Below are 21979 nucleotides of genomic sequence, written 5' to 3'. Positions count from 1 at the left end.
TGCTCACCTCCAACTGCTCAACGCAACGCGCTATTCACATCCAACTGCCCAACACTACAATAGCGAATATTGCAGCAATGTCAACCAGCCACAGACTGCACACAGCGCAGTGATTTTCATGCAGAGCGCTACGTGGCGTTACCAACATAAAAACCTAAACAGCCTACTTACACTCTTAAGGTATTCATTTTAGATCCAATGATTACTAGACCTTTCTACTTATTTCTGTATAAGGAACCTGCCCTTAAAGTTTGTCGATTTTTGGGGGATATCTTGCATATTAATGTGTGTTTGAGGTTTTTCTCAACTCATACTGCTAGTCCGCCCATTTTTCACGTATTGTACGTGTTGCATTGGCTGTGAAGTCCCACAGGAGTCTACAGGCCTCAGTGTCATCCTCTGCCTTGCAGAGTCATGCGGATGCGGTATGGAGAGACATGTGGTCAACACACCACTCTCCCAGCCACATTTGGAGAGTTCCCAGACTGCTTGGACAAGTAGCTCCTAAGCTGGCATCACGAGGCTGAGAGCACCCCGAACGAGCCCTCAAACGAAGGAAAACTTTCTTGACAGTACGAGGAATTTAACTCAGGTACTTGACATGACAGCCACCGATGCTGACTACTCACATACGGAGGAGGAATACGTATTGTATACAAGAGTGTAAACCGTTTACAAAGCGAAAAACTGGGATTGTGTAAAAATGCAATGATCTGTCGTAAATATAATGTATATAGTCGACATAAAAGTTTTCTAGGTTTGGTACCGCGTCATAATGTAAAAACTGCTGCTGCTATAGAAAAGCCAGCGTTTCGGCCACAATTGCAGCGGCCTTCTTCTGGTCTAATCGTGGCCGAAACATTGGCTTTTCTATAGCAGAAGTAGTTTTTACATTATGACGCGGTACCAAACCCAGAAAACTTTTATGTCGACTGATTCTGGCCGCGGAAGCCTACGCAATTATATAATGTATATAGATTTTTTTACTAGTTGTAATGTTTATTCAAGCTCATAAAGTAAGTATAATGCTGATACAAGGTGAAATAACGCTCTGGTGGGCGGTTTACGAATTTAAATCACCTCTGGTATGACCATGCGGTGCATTTCACCTGCGGTCGTCGCACGGTGGCGCTGGCAGCAGTCCAGGAACGCATAGGTGTGTTGATGCATGTCAGAGTACGGTGCAGCGAGTAAGTGTGCAAACTTTTTCAGACGTGCTAATGGTGACTGTGTGTTGAAAATGGCTCAAAGAACACATATTGAGGATGTTATGACGGGTAGAGTACTAGGCGACTGGTCGCTGGTCAAACACAGCAGATCGTAGCACGAGCCCTCCGTGTGCCACAAAGTGTGATTTCAAGATTATGGAAACGATTCCAGCAGGCAGGAAACGTGTCCAGGCGCTACAGTACGGGACGTCCACAGTGTACAACACCACAAAAAGGCCGATATCTCACCATCAGTGCCAGAAGACGGCCACAGAGTACAGCAGTTAGCCTTGCTCGGGACATTACCGCAGCCACTGGAACCCTTGTCGTCAGACACACAGTTTACAGATGACTGAACAGACAGATTTATTCACCCAGAGACCTGCTAGGTGCATTCCACTGACCCCTGGTCACAGGAGAGCCCGTAAAGCCTGGTGTCAAGAACACAGTACATGATCATTGGAACTGTGGTCCCAGGTTATGTTCATAGATGAGTCCAGGTGTAGTCTGAACAATGAGTCTCGCCGGATTTTCATCTGGCGTGAACCAGGAACCAGATTCCAACCCCTTAATTTCCTTGAAGGGACCTGTATGGAGGTCGTGGTTTCATGGTGTGGGGTGAGATTATAATTGATGCATGTACATCCCTGCATGTCTTTGACAGAAGAACTGAACAGGTAAGGTGCGTATGGACGTCATTTTGCACCAGTATGTCCGCCTTTTCAGGGGTTTAGTGGGTCCCACCTTCCTCCTGATGGATGATAACGCACGGCCCCACCGAGCTGCTATCGTGGAGGAGTACCTTCAAACAGAAGATATCAGTCGAATGGAGTTGGCTGCCTGTTCTCCAGACCTAAACCCCACCGAGCCCGTCTGGGATGCTCTCGGTCGACGTATCACTGCACGTCTTCAAACCCCTAGTATATTTCAGGAGCTCCGACAGGCACTGGTGCAAGAATGGGAGGCTATACCCCAGCAGCTGCTCGACCACCTGATCCAGAGTATGCCAACACGTTGTGCGGCCTGTGTACGCGTGAATGGTAATCATATCCTATATTAATGTCGGGGTAAATTCGCAGGAAACAGTGACGTTTTGTAGCACATGTGTTTCGGGACGGTTTTCTCAACTTATCACCAATACAGTGGACTTACAGATCTGTGTCGTGTGTGTTCCCTATGTGCCTATGCTATTAGCGCCAGTTTTGTGTAGTGCCACGTAGTGTGGCACCAAATTATGCAATCATCGTTAATTTATGAGCATGAGTGTATATAGGGTGTCTCACCTAATTCTGCCACCTTAAATATCTCTGGAATAACAATAGGTATTCAAAAACGGTTTCCATCAGCAAGAACGTATGGCAGGGGCTTGGGAAAACAAATACTATGCGAAATTTTAAAACGTAAACAAATACTATTTTCAACACAAACTTGAGTATTTTTAAACTGACAGCCCCTGTTATTTCGTATGCAATCAATAGCATGAAAAATCACAAAAATTATGGCGTTGGTTGCATCGCAAAACGTCAATTGCATCCCGAGAAATTGCGAAGTGAAGTTGACTCTTGAAATAAATGAAGCGTACTGCTAGCTCACATCCTGACAATCTGGCGTGCTCCTCACGGTGCTGGTAATCAAAAGTGGTTCAAATGGCTCTGAGCACTATGGGACTTAACTGCTGAGGTCATCAGTTCCCAAGACTTAGAACTACTTAAACCTACCTAGCCTAAGGACATCACGTACATCCATGCCCAAGGCAGGATTCGAACCAGCGACCCTGGCAGCAACACCGGTTCCGGACTGAAGCGCCTAGGACCGCTTGGCCACAACAGCCGACTGAGTTCGTTCTAGTTTATGTTATTTGTAATTGTAATCCCCAAGAATTTAGGTGAATTTACAGCCTTCAGATTTGTGTGACTTATCGCGTAATCGAAATTTAGCTGATTTCTTTTAGTACACATGTGAATAACTTCACACTTTTCTTTATTCAGGGGCACTTTTCGCACCATACAGATATCTTATCTAAATCATGTTGCAAGTCGTTTTGATCATCTGATGACTTTACAAGACGGTAAATGACGGCATCATCTGCAAACAACCTAAGATAGGTACTCAGATTGTCTGCTATGTCGTTAATATAGATCAGGAACGGAAGAGGACTTATAACACTTCCTTGGGGAACGCCGGATATTACTTCTGTTTTACTCGACGACTTTGGGTCTATTACTACGAACTGTGACCTTTCTGACAGGAAATCACGAATCCAGTGGCACAACTGAGGCGATACTCCGTAATCACGCAATTTCGTTAGAAGATGCTTGTGAGGAACGCTGTCGAAAGCCTACTGGAGATCTAAAAATATGGAATCAATTTGACACCCCCTCTCGATAGCACTTATTACTTCATGAGTATAGCCGGCCGGTGTGTCAGAGCCGTTCTAGGCGATTCAAACTGGAATCGCGCGACCGGTACGGTCGCAGGTTCGAATCCTGCCTGGCGCATGGATGTGTGTGATGTCCTTAGGTTATTTAGGTTTAAGTAGTTCTAAGTTATAGGGGACTGATGACCTCAGCTGTTAAGTCCCATCGTGCTCAGAGCCATTTGAACCATTTTTCATGAGTATAAAGAGCTAGTTGTGTATCACAAGAACGATATTTTCTGAATCCGTGCTGACTACGTGTCAATAAATCGTTTTCTTCGAGGTACTTCATAATGTTCGAATACGGTGTATGTTCCATATCCTACTGCAAATTGACGTCAGTGATATAGGCCTGTAATTCAGTGGGTTACTCCTACTTCTTTTTTTGGGTATTGGTGTGACTTGAACAATTTTCCACTCTTTAGGTACGGATCTTTCTGTGAGCGAGTGGTTGTATATAATTGCTAAATATGGAGCTATTCTGTGAGCATGCTCTGAGAGGAACCTGACTGGCGTACAGTCTGGACCGGAGGCCTTGCCTTTATTAAGTTATTTAAGCTGCTTTGTTATACCGAGGATATCTACTTCTATGTTACTCATCTTGGTAGTTGTTCTTGATTGGAATTCAATACTATATACTTCGTCTTCTTTGGTGAAGGAGTTTCGGAAAACGAGTGTTTAACAACTCTACTTTAGTGGCACTGACATCAGTGACTTTGCCGTTGTTATCGCGCAATGAGGGTATTGATTGCGTCATGCCACTGGTGTGCTTTATGTGTGACCAGAATCTCTTTGGGTTTTCTGCCAGATTTCGAGACAGAATTTCGTTGTCGAAATTATTAAAAGTATCTCGCATTGAAGTACGCACTATATTTCGAACTTCTGTAAGACTTTGCCAATCTTGGGGATTTTGCCTTTTTTTAAATTTCGCATGCTTTTTTAGTTGTATCGGCAACAACGACCTGACCCGTTTTGTGTACCATAGGGGATCAGTACCATCTATTATTAATTTACGTGGTATATATCTCTCAGCTGCTGTAGATACTATCTCTTTGAAAACATTCCACAACTTTTCTACACTTATATGATCAGCCGGCCAGGCTGGCCGAGCGGTTGTAAGCGCTTCAGTCTGGAACCGCGCGACCACTACGGTCGCAGGTTCGAATCCTGCCTCGGGCATGGATGTGTTGTAACACCCCACCAGTTGCTTGTCCGATTTTTGCGTGTGTTCGTCCCTGACAAACAACTTGTAGAGATATTGGGAGAGGAACTGTACGCAAAAATGGATAACGCTAGATTTAAATGTGGCCCTGTCACCCTAATTAATCTCCGGTGGTAGTGTTGACTATAAATCACTCCTATTTTTACTTCCGAAAATGAACGATCACGAACACTTAGGATGTTCAATGACATCAAACATATACACAAAAATAAAATAAAGCAAAAGGGTGAATTCAGGATCAACGACTGAAAGGAAAGGCTCTACTGAATCATAATAATTTTATTATAACCTTCAGATCAATGCTGAATAAAACACAATGAACAGTTTACAAATTATCCTCCTTGGCATTAGCTGTGGTAAAATCGGTACAAACCGCAATCTCTTATAACATATATACAAAGAACCACTACACTCCAAACTACTGTGAAACCTCTGTGGAAACAGCAATTGCAATTGATCCAACTATTTAACATTACTCCTAACACAGGCCGAAGCGGGAGCGATCTCACCATAATATTCCGGTTGTAGTCGCGGTCTCCGACGGCTTGTGGCGTCTCGGAAAGTACAATCCTATAGTATTCGAACACCAGACTGCTGTCCTTAAACTTCTCTAATTCTGACAATGTTTCCATCAGCAATGAGCTGGCGCGGCTAACGTCCTTTCAGAACGAAAGACCAAGAGGGGAGACAACTTGGCTAACGTCCTCTCAGTATGAGAGCCTTGAACGGAAGACCTCCACCGAGAGTCCAGCAAGATCGCTCTTCACCTTTCTTTTCTCACCTCAACTCTTACCGAGTGAATCAGATCAGTAGAAGCTCTCAAAATACCCAGTTTGCCAGTGCCGACCAATGTACGGCCTGGGAATAGAACTCTTTTCCACAATTCTTTTATTTCTACAAAATTTCACAAGTAAACTCCGCCCTCGCTGGCTGGGGAGAATCACAGCTGTGGGCAATAACACGTTTACTGGAAGTTTTCTCCCAAGAGACCACTCGAGATTTTCCCAGCAAGATTCCCCATCATAGTGAACACAGATTCTTGCATTGAAAGTTTGTTATTTGTAATTCCTGGCGTGCCCCACTTGAGTTACTGGAAGGCGTAAAATTAGTGGGACGTAGGCGACAGAACGCAAAGGAAAGCCCGTCAGTTATCCACTGCTCTGTTTGGGTAAACACTTGAACACCTGCAGCCGCGCGTCCCTCAGAGTTTGGCGGCCACTGTGGCCTCTCTAAACGGATTACAGAAATCCGCAGTTCACCATTCATACCATCAGGCTGTGGCCTTCGGTGGTTAGGCGGGGACGTAGCCGAGCTCTGTCTCATGTACTGTCTTTCCGTGAAATCTGATAATTACAAAATCGCGGAATTCTCGCGTGCCGATGCGTTTTCACATAGATTTCCTACACCGTAATTTAGAGTATTTCTCCAACATAACCTAAAGTGTCACGTTAAATTGACTTATGTAAGGTGCAAGGCCGTTGCCACCTTACAATGTGTGATGTTCTTTAGGTTAATTAGGTTGAAGTAGTTCTAAGTTCTAGGGGACTGATGACCTCAGAAGTTAAGTCGTATAGTGCTCAGAGCCATTTTTTGAACTTACATGATCAGACCGAAAGGAGTGAAGACTGTCTCTTAATAAGGCTTTAAGAACAGTTTTATCAGCTTATTAAGTAGATATACTTTGGCTTTCTTTTTGATGGTTGTAGGTGTTACGGTATTCAGCCGAGCAGCAACTGCCTTGTGGTCGCTAATCCCTGTATTCGTCACAATAATCACTATTTGTCCAGCATTATTTGTTGCTAAAATGTCAAGTATGCTTTTGCAACCATTTACGCTTCGAGCTGACTTATGAACTAATTTTTCAAAATAATTTTCTGAGAAAGCATTCAGTACAATTTCGGATGACGTTATATGCCTGCCGCCAGCTTTAAACGTATAATTTTTCGAGCATATTGAAGGTAGATTGAAGCCACCACCGACTATAATTGTATGAGCCGGGTACTTATTTGAAATGGGAGTCAATTTTTCTTTGAACTGTTGATCAGCTATATGTTCTGAGTCGGGGGTTCGGTAAAACGATCCAATTAATAGTTTAGTCCAATTGTCAGGTATAACCATTACTCATACTATTTGACACGAACTATCTACTTCAGTTTCGCTACAAGGCAATCTGCCTCTGACAGGAATAAATACTCCACCACCAACAACTCTATGTAATCTATCGTTTCTAAGGTCGTTTGAAAAAATTCCGTCTGAACTTATTTCCGGCTATAGCCAGCTCTCTGTACCTACATTTATTTGAGCTTCAGTGCTTTCTATTAGGGCTTGGAGCTCTGGTTCTTTCCCAACACAGCTACGACAAATTACAACTACAGTACCAATCGTTTCTACAACTACCTTATTGTGTTTTACCTTCCCACTTTTAGACGGACGCCTCTTCTGTGGATCCCTGAGAACCTCTAACCTAAAAAACCACCCAGTCCCTTCCACACAGCCCCCGCTACCCGCGTAGCACCCTCCCATGTGTAGTGGACTCCTGACCTATTAAGTGGCACCCAGAAACCCACCACCCTATATCGCAAGTCAAGGAACCTGCAGCCTACACGGTCAAAGAACCGCCTGAGCCTCTAATTCCGACTCTCCACTCGGCTCTGCGCCAAAAGACCACAGTTGGTTCTATCGACGATGCTGCAGATGGTGAGCTCTGCCTTATTCTCGGAAGCAAGACTGGCAGTCTTCACCATTTCCGCAAGCCGCCCGAAACCAGACAGAATCTGCTCCGATGCAAAGCGACACACGTCATTGGTACCGACATCAGCCACCACCTGCAGTTGGCTGCACCCTGTACTCTTCATGGCATCCGGAAGCACCCTTTCCACATCCAGAATGACTCCCTCCGGAATGCACACAGAATGCACACTGGCTTCCTTCCCCTCCTTGGCAGCCATGTTCCTAAGAGGCCCCATTACGCGCTTAAGGTTGGAGCTCCCAACTACCACCAAACCCACCCCATGTGAATGCCAGACCTAGCGGGCCGACAAGCTTCCTATGGGACAGGGTGAACGACTGCATCCGGGTTAGAGACATCGTTAACCACAGATAACGCCCGAAACCTGTTCGTCAAACGAACCTGGGAATCCCTGCTATCGGCCCCTCAGAAAATCTTTCGCTGCCTGCCAGACTTTGGAATGATCTCCCACTCGACCACTAGTGAGTGGTGAACCTCAGTGCAGGCAGTACCCTGGGCGTTCACAGCAGTGCACCGATCAGAGCACACGTGGGACGTGCTCGACGTCCCTCGCATCCCCGCGTCCGATCCTCCACAGTGACGCACCTTGGCAGCAGCCTCAAGCTGTGTGACGAAAGCCCCCCAAGCCTGGAGCTGTCAGCGAAGGATCGCCATCTTAGCTCGCATCTGTACACAACACTCACAGTTCCTATCCATTGCTGCAGTCGCTCCTCTTTGAAGCTCGTAAAAATATGCAACAAACGAACGGTGTACTCGCCTTATTAGCAGCGGAAATCGAAGCGCTCTCTCAAAATGGTTCAAATGGCTCTGAGCACTATGGGACGTAACATCTGAGGTCATCAGTCCCCTATAACTTAGAACTATTTAAACCTAACATCATACACTTCCATGCCCAAGGTAGGATTTGAACCATCGACCATAGCGGTCGCGCGGTTCCAGACTGAAGCGCTCAGAACCGCTCTGCCACACCGGCCGGCGTGCTCTCTCACTGACGGTTTAACCGACACTGAGCTGTTCTAACCAAACAAACCAAAGCCTACGATCCGAGAATCGATAGCAACGGCGGTACTGTACACTACACTGTTATTGAAATAAAAGGCTGTGCCTAGTAAGCACTCAAACACGCAAGAAATTACAAAAATATACTAGTAACTACACAGATAACTGAAAATGAGTCGCTCCAGTTTGAAACTCACAAAAATACATAATAAGCGAACGGTGTACTCTCCTTATTAGTAGCAGGAACTAACGGTGAGTTTTCGTTGACAGTCTAACCGACACATCTGTAAAACATTCACGGAAACAGGAAGCTGGGCGCCCACAAAACGTTGAAGTTTAACGCCAGCGACTGGCAATGGAATCGAAACTGATGTTCTGGCTGCTGTAGCACATAATCCTCAGGTGGGTGTACGAGAAATTGCCCTAGGTGAAGGAATAAGCCACAGTAGTGTGTGCAGAATCTTGCCAAGGCATCGGTTTCATCCATTCCATATCTCACTGCACCAAGTACAGTACGGAATGAATGTGAATCCCGCATTGCATTCTGTCGTTTTGCACTTCGAGGTAATCCAGTATTCCTAAACAATACGTTGTTTGCGGTAGAGGTTTCATTTACAGATCATCATAATGTGAATCTGCGGAACATGCACTACTAGTCCGTGCAGAATCCCCACAGGATTCGCCAAGTTGCTCATCAACGACTGTGGAGCGTCTGTGTTTGGTAACTGTGTTGTTGGTCCCTGTTTTTACCGTGGAACACTGAATGGACAGCGATATGCTTCATTTCTTCAACACATACTAGCGTTCCTAATGGAGGATCTAGGATTGGAAACTCGTCTATGAATGTGGTTCCAACATGATAGATGTCCCGCACACAATGCAAAAGATGGCAGAGACGTTCTAGATGTGACATTCCCAAAGAGGGGGATGGGACAGGGAGGTACTGTGCGATGGCCAGCATGGTCCCTCAACTCGACGCCATAAGACTTCTTTCTCTGGGGCACTGTGAGAGACAGAGTGTGTGGCAACAACTGTAGAAACTCTACTATCTGCGCAACACTCTCTCGTTACCAGTCTGCAAACGTTTATTGATGCAAACGGAGGGCTGTTCGAACACATGTTGACGTGACACAGTTTCATTTGTCAAGATGTGGGTGTATTTTCTATGTTGAATGTAATGCACAAAAATACAGTTTCTATGGGCGACAAGACAATAGTAAATGTGTTTATCTCTAATTGTAGCTCTACTTATCATTTCGCAAGAATAAACATACTTTTACAATTTGAAAAACGTAACATTGCGTTGGATGTGTTACTTGTTTATTTTTGTGGATTGTACATACCTTCCCATTGTGTGAGCCCCTCACACAGGCAGCGTGAGGTGCACACCAGGGTCTCAGGACGTGCGCTTGCTGTGCGTTTCATTTATTTCAAGCATCAACTTCGATTCGCAAGTACTTGGGAAGTAATTGACTTATTGCGATGCAACCAACGACATGCATACGACATAACGGGGGGAGTAGTAGGATTTTGTATGTTCTGGGACACTAGGACAATTTTATAAAAAATAAAGAAATCGCTTGTCACTGCATCACTCACAATTTTCTTATGTTTCACAAAATTGTCCTAATCTCCCAGAACATACAAAATCCTACTACTATCCCTTTTACCCAATAATCTAATATAATAATACAATGACAGCTATAATAAAAAAACATTTATTTATTTATATACATTTTGCATAGGTGAATGTAATGTAATTAAATATATTAGAGAATTAACTAATGTTTTAAAAAAACAATTTTTATAAAAGCATTTTTATAACTTCTTCTTTGTCCTAAAAATAACCCTATTTTCGACTTTTGTGAAAAACGCGTTTTTAAAATTATTTTCGACACAAATTTTTAAAAAAGCTTCTTTTATAACTTTTTCTTAGCCCCAAAATATGTCCTATTTTTTACTTTTGTGAAAAACATATATTTTTTTAAATTATTAAGAATAACTGTATATAATTATTTATTTAGCAGCCATAAGATTATTATGAGTTGTTGTTTGTAAATGTTTTTTGAGATAACACTTATTTACAGTTTTACCACATTTACAAGTAACTTTAATTATATTATGTTCCCTACAACATTCTTTACATACATGTTTATATCCACCTGTTCAATATTTATCTTTATAAAATTTGTCAATACTTTTTTTTTAATCGCCGGCCACGGTGGTCTCGCGGTTCTAGGCGCGCAGTCCGGAACCGTGCGACTGCTACGGTCGCAGGTTCGAATCCTGCCTCGGGCATGGATGTGTGTGATGTCCTTAGGTTAGTTAGGTTTAAGTAGTTCTAAGTTCTAGGGGACTGATGACCACAGCAGTTGAGTCCCATAGTGCTCAGAGCCATTTGAACCATTTTTTTTTTAATCATACGTTCACTACACTGTATTAATTGTGGCTTGGCACAGCCTAAAGACGGCTTTAGCTGTCGCATAGTGTTGACCATTTAAATAAAATATTTTTTTTTCACTATCTGAAAATTGCAAAACATCCAACACCATGTCCTACACATTTTCTGTGTTTCAGACTTCTCTGACCCTATGTACACAGTGCTACACGAAGACTTAGTTCTGAATTAACAGAACTGCTTCTTTTATTCGGGCTGTTTGTAAGTACATATGCAAGCGTGTTGGATACTTTATCCAAATGGCTAGCACTTCCCACTGAAATACATTACAATGACTTTTGATATGCGCACTCTCATTGGTCAACGATTGCGTGAAGTTTGGCTGAAGTAAAGGAGCTTGAAGAATGTATATATACTTGGAGCACTACTAATAAAGTATCTTCTAAAAATCAACTTCTTCATCAATTTATTTAAGGCTCAAATTCAATATTTTCTTAACATTATTGCATTTTAAAATTGGAGAACAAGCCTGAACAATTGATTAATGTGATTTCAACAACAAAATTAGAAACAAAAAATAGAGAAAATTACACCTAAACTGAAGTATGTTCCCAAGTTATCTTCAATTGAACACAAAGCAGTGCCATCTGTTGACAGAAGTTGGAATTTAATTAGTTCAAACTACTTTTCACAGATGTCTCTACAGGTCTCAAAGTACAGCTCGAAACATATAAAATGCAACAAGTGGATAGCTTGAAACATTTAAAATGGGAATTTTTTGTTTTAAACTGCAACAAACTGATTTTTTCTTTAGATACGTTTGTCCCATGCTCACAGTAGGATATATACCGAATTTCATCAAAATATTTTAATAAACAAAAAAGTTGATTTTCATGACTCAACAATTTTTGACTTTATATTAAGTGACGATTTCTCAGTCAAATATTAACCGATTTTAAAAATTCATAGTGCTAACATAATCTACATAAAAAGAGCTATCTAGAAAAAATATAACAAAATCAATCGGAAATCATTTAATAAGTAAGATACTAAAATTTTCAGTTTTTATTTTTTCTATCTTTCTTAAAATATTTCAAAAATGTATATAAGCAAGAAGTTAACACTTTTAAGCACGACTCACGCCCGGCCCTCACAGCTTTGCTTCTGCCAGTATCTCATCTCCTACATTCCAAACTTTACAGAAGCTCTCCTGCGAACCTTGCAGAACTAGCGCTCCTGAAAGAAAGGATGTTGCGGAGACATGGCTTAGCCACAGCCTAGCTGGCAGAAGTAAAGCTGTGAGGGGAGGGCGTGAATTGTGCTTTGGTAGCTCAGATGGTAGAGCACTTGCCCGTGAAAGACAAAGGTCCCTAGTTCGAGTCTCGGTCGGGCACACAGTTTTAATCTGCCAGGAAGTTTCATATCAGCACACACTCCGCTGCAGAGTGAAAATCTCATTCTGGAAACATCCCCTAGGCTGTGGCTAAGCCATGTCTCTGCAGTATCCTTTCTTTCAGGAGTGCTAGTTCTGCAAGGTTCGCAGGAGAGCTTCTGTAAAGTTTGGAATGTAGGAGACGAGATACTGGCAGAAGTAAAGCTGTGAGGGCGGAATTGCGATGGATGTGACCTGTAGTGATTGTTTTCCTGTTTTCGCATCCTGCAACTGTCTGTGTCAATTTTTAATTCTTGTAAGAGTCCCTGAAAAGCTTCAATGTCGTCTTTGCAACGTCCGGCCAAAATAATATGTCGTAAATGTTCAGGAAATTTGATTAAGCAAATGCCAGTGAGTTCTGAGGGGCTGTATGGGTTTGAAAGATATTGATTCTTATGTAACATGTCTTCAAAATATTTCACTCGACAGGAAAATTCAGATTGTTCGAAATGTTTCATCATAATGATGCTATGTTTCACTTGGTCTTGTGTAGCTTGAGACCAATATGTTGAGAGGAAGGCATAATAAAATTCTCCTTCACCGTGTTAGTCGTGAAAGACCGATCACATTCTTACAGCTGGTTCATTCTCTAAGTAGCCACACATAAATTCTAATCTGTGCTCTAATGACCAGTTGGGGGGGGGGGGGGGCAATGAGAGTATTGATGAAGCCATGCCTGTGGATGAATGTTGTTGTCAGAATTCTTAAATGTTTTGAATTTACCTGTAGTAATGAAGAGCTTATAGTGAAAATCATCATGGCGGCGAGTTGCATGTCGGTCATTGTTACGTCGTTTCGGCGGTTCCATCTCAAAATTGGGTGTACCTTGCCAATTTCTTTCATGATTTCCGAAATGCCCTGTGTTATTATTTTGTGGCCTTTCCGTATTTCTAAGTTCCTCTTCCTGTGTTGGAGCGCGAGTGTCCTCTGAAATATGTAATTCTTGTCTTACTTGAGCCAACTGATCTTGTACTTCCCGCATTTCTCTTTTGTACTGTGCATTGATTTGATTTTGATTCTGTCTGAATTTTCTAATTCGTTCGTACTCTTCAGTGTCAGTGAAGGCTACAGGTTTTGTGTCATTTAGATCATCATCTACCTTTGTAGATAAGTTAGTGAACTGATCCGAAAGTTCGGCTACTTTATTCGATAGTGAAATTATTTCCTCTGTGTGTTTTTCTGAACCAAGTTTCAGAGTGTCCATTTGTGTTGAAATCGTATCTACTGTGTCCTTTAAGTTTTCCTGAGTTTTTCCAAGTTGCGTAACCGAATCGGTAGAGGCAACTGAGTCAATTTTAGGTTGCAAGGCCTCATGATTATCATGATCAATAGTTTGCAGTTCTTTTATGGCTGCTTCATGATTCTGTAATGCATTTTCATGCCGCGAAAAAATAGGTTGAAAATGCTCACAAATTTGTGTTTTTACATCATTACAGACTTTTGACATTTCGATTCAATGTTATGTAACTCATTAGTTAAATCTTCACGTGTTTGTTCAAGCGTGGTGTCTAACTTCCGAAGATTTTGTTCCATTGTGTATAACTTTTGAAAATTTTGTCCCATTTGTTTCTGATTTTGTTAAAGCGTTGTGTCTAACTTTTGAAGCTCTTGTTGTGTTTGTCTCTGATTTTGTTTCATTTGTTGCATTAATTGCAATAATAATGTATTAGTGTCTGGAATCTGTTGCTCTATGCTTTTCAGCAGTGCATTTGCACCAGCAACATTCACATTTTGACAAGCAGAAATTGTGTATTGACTTATTTGAGAAAACGGTGAGGTCGCAAAACCTGAATGTACAGTATTTGCAAGATTGTGTCCTGTCATTTCGGATTCCTGACGCGACCTGTTGCCGACTGATCGCTCGATAATGCTTCCCTGTTCACTAATTGTTTCACTGCCTACACCATTATTTGCAGCCCGCTCCATTTCCCTATGCACTATTACCAAATTACTACTTTGAACATTAGTTAATTCATTACATGGTGGCGCTAACACACTGCTTTTGTCTTCAATGTCATTTCTCAGTTTACTTTGGACCCTAGTATTACGTTTTTCACACGCCATTATTGTCACAATATTTGACACAACAACACAGAAAAACACAATTTGAAGAGCAAAAATAAGAGAACACTTTAACATAGGAAATAATATCTAGTTAATTGCAAGCGCAGCTGCGACATACTTGTTGCAAAAAAATGATTCAAATGGCTCTGAGCACTATGGGACTCAACTGTTGTGGTCATCAGTCCCCTAGAACTTAGAACTACTTAAACCTAACTAATCTAAGGCCATCACACACATCCATGCCCGAGGCAGGATTCGAACCTGCGACCGTAGCAGTCGCACAGTTCCCGACTATGCGCCTAGAACCGCAAGACCACCGCAGCTGGCTACTTGGTGCAAATCTACATGCATGCCATAACTGTTTTACTGTACAACAACGAAAGACTACAACTACAAAGGAGATTCTCTCTACAATTACGTGCTAGCAATAAACAAAATCTTCACTAATTACACAAACTACAAGAAAAAAGTCAGAAGATTTCAGTGAGGTATCCTCGGCTCAGGGTCGACATATGAAACATCCCCTTTGAAAAATTATACAAGGCTGTGCTTAAACTGACACACAATATTTTTAGCGCAATCTGACTTTCAATAATCCCTACAAAAGAATGGCCCTGACTAACAATAACCTATACCTTTCACAAATCACTTACCTCACCAAAAATCTTCGTTATTCGAACTACTCCAATACAGCGAACACCACTACTGCCAGCTAAATAAAAGATTCAAACTACGGAAGGCACTAACTACTGATAGGCACAGTTAGAAATGTATTTACTTTAATAGTCACAATATATATATCAGTTCGTGACACCAATTCTTACAAATTTCAAAACTCCGCCAACTGACTATGCGAATGTAGACGAGATGTGGCTCAAATTCAAAGATATAGTAGCAACAGCAATTGAGATATTCATACCTCATAAATTGGTAAGAGATGGAACGGATCCCCCGTGGTACACAAAAAAGGTCCGAACGCTGTTGCAGAGGCAACGGAAAAAGCATGCGAAGTTCAGAAGAACGCGAAATCCTGAAGATGGGCTAAAATTTACAGACGCGCGAAATTTGGCACGTACTTCGATGCGAGATGCCTTTAATAGGTTCCACAACGAAACATTGTCTCGAAATTTGGTAGAAAATCCGAAGAAATTCTGGTCGTATGTAAAGTACACAAGCGGCAAGACGCAGTCAATACCTTCGCTGCGCAGTGCCGATGGTACTGTTATCGACGACTGCGCCGCTAAAGCGGAGTTATTGAACGCAGTTTTCCGAAATTCCTTCACCAGGGAAGACGAATGGAATATTCCAGAATTTGAAACACGAACATCTGCTAGCATAAGTTTCTTAGAAGTAGATACCTTAGGGGTTGCGAAGCAACTCAAATCGCTTGATACAGGCAAGTCTTCAGGTCCAGATTGTATACCGATTAGGTTCCTTTCAGATTACGCTGATACTACAGCTCCCTACTTAGCACTCATATACAACCGCTCGCTCACCGATAGATCTGTACCTACAGATTGGAAAATTGCGCAGGTCGCACCAGTGTTCAAGAAGGGTAGTAGGAGTAATCCATTTAACTACAGACCTATATCATTGACGTCGGTTTGCAGTAGGGTTTTGGAGCATATACTGTATTCAAACATTATGAATCACCTCGAAGGGAACGATCTATTGACACGTAATCAGCATGGCTTCAGAAAACATCGCTCTTGTGCAACGCAGCTAGCTCTTTATTCACACGAAGTAATGGCCGCTATCGACAGGGGATCTCAAGTTGATTCCGTATTTCTAGATTTCCGGAAAGCTTTTGACACCGTTCCTCACAAGCGACTTCTAATCAAGCTGCGGAGCTATGGGGTATCGTCTCAGTTGTGCGACTGGATTCGTGATTTCCTGTCAGGAAGGTCGCAGTTCGTAGTAATAGACGGCAAATCATCGAGTAAAACTGAAGTGATATCAGGTGTTCCCCAGGGAAGCGTCCTGGGACCTCTACTGTTCCTGATCTATATAAATGACCTGGGTGACAATCTGAGCAGTTCTCTTAGGTTGTTCGCAGATGATGCTGTAATTTACCGTCTAGTAAGGTCATCCGAAGACCAGTATCAGCTGCAAAGCGATTTAGAAAAGATTGCTGTATGGTGTGTCAGGTGGCAGTTGACGCTAAATAACGAAAAGTGTGAGATGATCCACATGAGTTCCAAAAGAAATCCGTTGGAATTCGATTACTCGATAAATAGTACAGTTCTCAAGGCTGTCAATTCAACTAAGTACCTGGGTGTTAAAATTACAAACAACTTCAGTTGGAAGGACCACATAGATAATATTGTCGGGAAGGCGAGCCAAAGGTTGCGTTTCATTGGCAGGACACTTAGAAGATGCAACAAGTCCACTAAAGAGACAGCTTACACTACACTCGTTCGTCCTCTGTTAGAATATTGCTGCGCGGTGTGGGATCCTTACCAGGTGGGATTGACGGAGGACATCGAGAGGGTGCAAAGAAGGGCAGCTCGTTTTGTATTATCGCGTTATAGGGGAGAGAGTGTGGCAGATATGATACACGAGGTGGGATGGAAGTCATTACAGCATAGACGTTTTTCGTCACGGCGAGACCTTTTTACGAAATTTCAGTCACCAACTTTCTCTTCCGAATGCGAAAATATTTTGTTGAGCCCAACCTACATAGGTAGGAATGATCATCAAAATAAAATAAGAGAAATCAGAGCTCGAACAGAAAGGTTTAGGTGTTCGTTTTTCCCGCTCGCTGTTCGGGAGTGGAATAGTAGAGAGATAGTATGATTGTGGTTCGATGAACCCTCTGCCAAGCACTTAAATGTGAATTGCAGAGTAGTCATGTAGATGTAGATGTAGATGTAGATCTCTCTCGTGACATCCACCACCGCTGGCAGCTCACCTCCAACTGCACAACGCAACACGCTGTTAACATACAGCTGCTCAACAATACAATGGCGAGTATTACAACAATGCCAACAAGCCACTGACTTCACACAGCACAGCCTGTGTTTTTTCATACAGAGCTCTATGTGGCGCTACCAATAAAAAAACCAATTTTATTAATGACACTGTCTAAGATTGTTTTAGCAGTTATTTATTTATTAACATATTTCTAAAACAACTGTTACAGTGGCACCATTAAAGTCAATTAAATTAACACTTTCATCACCCATAGTAGCTTCCAAATGTTGAATTGTATAAAAAATACTAACATTTACAGGATATTTTGGTTTCATAACTTATTGGTCCACCAGATTCTGTATTACATTTAAATGAAGCAATAATATTTTTTTCTTTATGAAAATGATCATCATGTTTCACATACATTCCATCAGCTAGAATAAATTTATTATTTTAAGAACATCCATAGCTACAGCTTTTTCATTAGGTTAAATAATTTGATTACTGAAACCATGTAAACTTCCAATACTATCTTCTATATCCATATATAATTTTACATCACTTTCAATAACAATTCTGTTTAAAATTTCATCTTCTTTAATATGTATATTAGGTTTTTTCGAATGAATAAATTTTTCAAAATTTTTAAAACTATATTGACCTATAGGAATTTCTATCGTTTCACCAACACAATAAAGTTTATTATTTTCTGTTGTAATATTTGGTGTTAAGAAAGTACCTATCATGTATTGGAACAGTTAATCTTGAAGATTTATCACTAAGTTGAAATAACCTTCTCATTTACTACTGAAAAAATTATTAAATAAATGAATAAAACAGATATGGAATCTAAAGTAAGAAATCCAGAAAATAAGTTAAAAAACAAACATGGTAAACTTTTACAAATTTCTATTAGACGTGCGATAATTGGACCAAGTGGTTGTGGGAAAACAACATTAACCATTGAATATTATATTTTAGCTCCAGGATGGTAAAATTGGAATAAAATTAATCATTTACACGTTTATTCAAAAAGCTTAGATCAGCCAAAGTATCAAGAATTTTTAAAACAATGTAAAAAATTGAAAACAAAATTAATGAAATTATTGTTCGTTTTATTTAAAATAAGGAAGAAATTATTCCTTTAGATGAATAGGTAGATAATTCAGTTGTGTTGTTCGATGATTTCATTTTAGAAAATCAAGATATTGTAAGAGAATAGCTCAAACTTATTCAAAAATACCAAAACAGTTAGAGACAATTTAAATTTTTTAAATATCTTTAGCTAAGATGATACCCATTTAAATCATATTGAACATGAATTTGTTCACAGATATTTAAAGTTTGATAATTTTAAAGAAATGTGTAGTAAATGTTGGAATGATGAGTTTGGATTTTTCACAAGAGAGAGGTCTAGAAAACCAAATGAAGGTAAGTTTAGAAATAAAATACAACGTTTATAAATCTTTAATTATTTTTATCCATAATAAATGGACACTTTAAGAAATGATATTACATATCTATTAGACCATGATGATGGAGTTTTACCTGAACATATAAATGAATCTAAAGAAGCTCTTGAGTACTTAAAAAATATGAAAATTCACCAGAAGTGGAATCAAATATGGTCTTCATTTTACAAATTGTTCATGGTCTAACGATAATGCTACATGTGGACCAGTTACTTGTGGTTGTTATTATTATGATAAATGTATAAGTAAAATGCACATAAAGATAAACATTAAATATAAATGTTAAACATAAACATAAACACAAATGTAAACATAAACATTAAACATAAACATATACGTTAAACAAAAACATAATTAATGTTTTTTCTTCCTTAATAAATGTTTGCGAAGTACAATGAAAAATTTCTTACACAAGCTAAACAAAATAAAAGAAAGCAGAAGAAATAAAGGAACAGTTTAAGCTTTGGAAAAAAACAATCAAGAACAGAATATAAAAATATAAAAAGGAAGTTCAACCTGTTATTGATGCTATTGAAAGAGTAAAACAAGGTATTGAAGGATCAGGATATATAGAAGTTAAAAAAACAATGAATCCATATCTTCATCATATAGAAGATTTTCAGTATATATGACCAATTAAACCTTTAAAAGATGGGTCTAAAGATATTCCTGTAAATACGATTATACATTAAGTGACTCAGAAATTCAAGAAGTATTAAATAAATATCAAGAAGAAAAAGAAGAAAATAAAACGATAAATGAAAGTAAAAATACAAATGAAACTAAAACGAAAAATGTTAATGAAAGAATGATAAAGTACACTAATCATAGTGAAGATAAGGTTTTTGGTTTAAAACCCGCTTGGCATGTTTAAATATGTTGCTAATTTATCTGCTGAATTCAGTGGAGATAAATCAAAAATAGGTGAAAACACATATGAAGGTACAGATGGATTAATGAGACTTCTAACTGTATTACAAATTACTATAGATGAGAAGAATAAAAATTCGATGGTGTAGATTTATCAAATTACACAGATATATTACATAACTTAAGTGCATCGTATTCTGATAATAATCCAAATAAAATAAGATCAAGTAATGCTAATAAATATAAATACATAATAACAGGAATGGTCAATGATTATTTTCCAACCTTAATAAGAAATTCAACTATAGATTTTTCAGATTTTAGTTCACCAGAACGAAAAGATAAAGGTTTAATTAAAAAGGATAGAGATAATTCAATTGAATATGTTTGATGGTAGACAATTAATTCATAGATTATCAGTTATTCGTAGTGAAGAAGTAGCTGGAAATAAGAATTATCGTAATGAAAAAGTTAGAATTGAACAAATGTCAACAAATAAATTTAGTGATTTTATAATCGATAAACCAAAGGAATTCCATATTTAATTAGATTTCTAAATAATCTTCCACATACATTTTTGAAAAGTGATAAATATTGAAAAGGATTAGTAAATACTTCAATTAACAAATTGCCATGAGAAATGCATCTTCCTGGTTACAATTATTGTGGTCCAGGTACATGATTAGAAGAAAGATTAGCTAAAGGTGATAAAGGTATAAACACATTAGATGAAGCTTCTAAAAAACATGATATTGCTTACTGTGATAACAAGGAATTTCAAAAAAGGCATATAGCTGATAAAGGACTTCAATTAGCTGCAAAAGAAGGAATGTATGCAAATGATACTTCATTTGGTGAAAAAGTTGCATCAACGGCAGTTATGGTAGTAATGTATTGTAAACGAAAATTAGGTATAGGAGTTAATGTTGATGAAAATGGATTGGATTATAAATTTTTAAGCTATAAATGAACTCTTTATTAAATTATTTAACTATATAAATGAATAACTTTACAATTGATTATACTTTGTACCAAATCTATTAAATTAAATTTAAATAATGAACAATTAAATGCAATTGAACAATTTTTAACAAATGATCAAAAAAGGAAAAAGAAAAGAAAGTTGGTGGAATTTTGCTTCTTACATTCGCTAGTCATATTGTTAAAATAATTATTTAATATGTAACAAAATAGAAAGATGGTAAAGGATTAACAGAAGATGAAGGTAGATTTTTACTATTATTGTTGGCTGCATTACCATATTTACAATCAATTGGTTCTTAGCTGGTGGATCTGAAGCAATTGCAAATGTAGTTATAAACAAGAGGAAAGCTGATAAAGAATTAGAAGACCAAAAAAAACATTACTTTGAAATGGAAAAGAAAGCTGGCAAAGGAATGAGGGAAACAAATAATTTCGAAAAGTAATTAAAAATATCCTAACGCATTAAGTAATTATGATATAGAAGATGTTACTAAACAATTAAAAATAAAACACTTTCATGGTGTATATATGATTGATGAATTAGTAAATGAAACATTTAAAATTGTATGTGGTATAGTAAATTTAGATACATCTAATAATCCTGGTACACTAAATGGAAATTAATTGTAGATCTGTTCACCAAGAAGCTTACATACAACAATAAACAAGGTTTAATGATTATTAATGAAGAAAATAATCCGGGGTTTAAAGCAAATGATGTTGCTGACATTCTTTAATATGAAAATTCTGATCAAACTATGAGAGTAAATGTAGATTCAGATGATAAAAAACTTTGCAAAAACTGTTAGACCCCTATGCCATAAGGGTCTTACTTGTAACGAAAAAAGAACGATATTTATAAATGAAGCAGGACTATATTCACTAATCTTATGGTCCAAGAAAGAAAAAGCAAAACAATAAAAAAAATAAGTTACTCATGAAGTTTTACCATCAAATAGATTTATGTTTATAAATATCAAATAAGACACAAAGATAATTGTATACAACCACTACAAGAACTGAATAAATTAAACACAGAAATAATTCAATTAAAAGATGATAGAATTAAAATGGGAGATGATCATATTCAGAATTTGAGAGAAATAGCTGATATTGCTTCATAAATAATAAGTTAAAGAAATGAAGATATAAACAATTTATTACCACATGTAGTTCCTAAAACAATTAAAGAAAACTTAAGACCAACATTCATTCTTTTAAAATTGTTTGAAGGTGAATGTGAATATGATTA

Source organism: Schistocerca gregaria, chromosome X, assembly GCF_023897955.1.
Source record: "Schistocerca gregaria isolate iqSchGreg1 chromosome X, iqSchGreg1.2, whole genome shotgun sequence".
Lineage (NCBI taxonomy): Eukaryota > Metazoa > Arthropoda > Insecta > Orthoptera > Acrididae > Schistocerca > Schistocerca gregaria.
The sequence above is the reverse complement of the archived record's forward strand: the minus strand, read 5'-3'. Positions refer to the sequence as shown.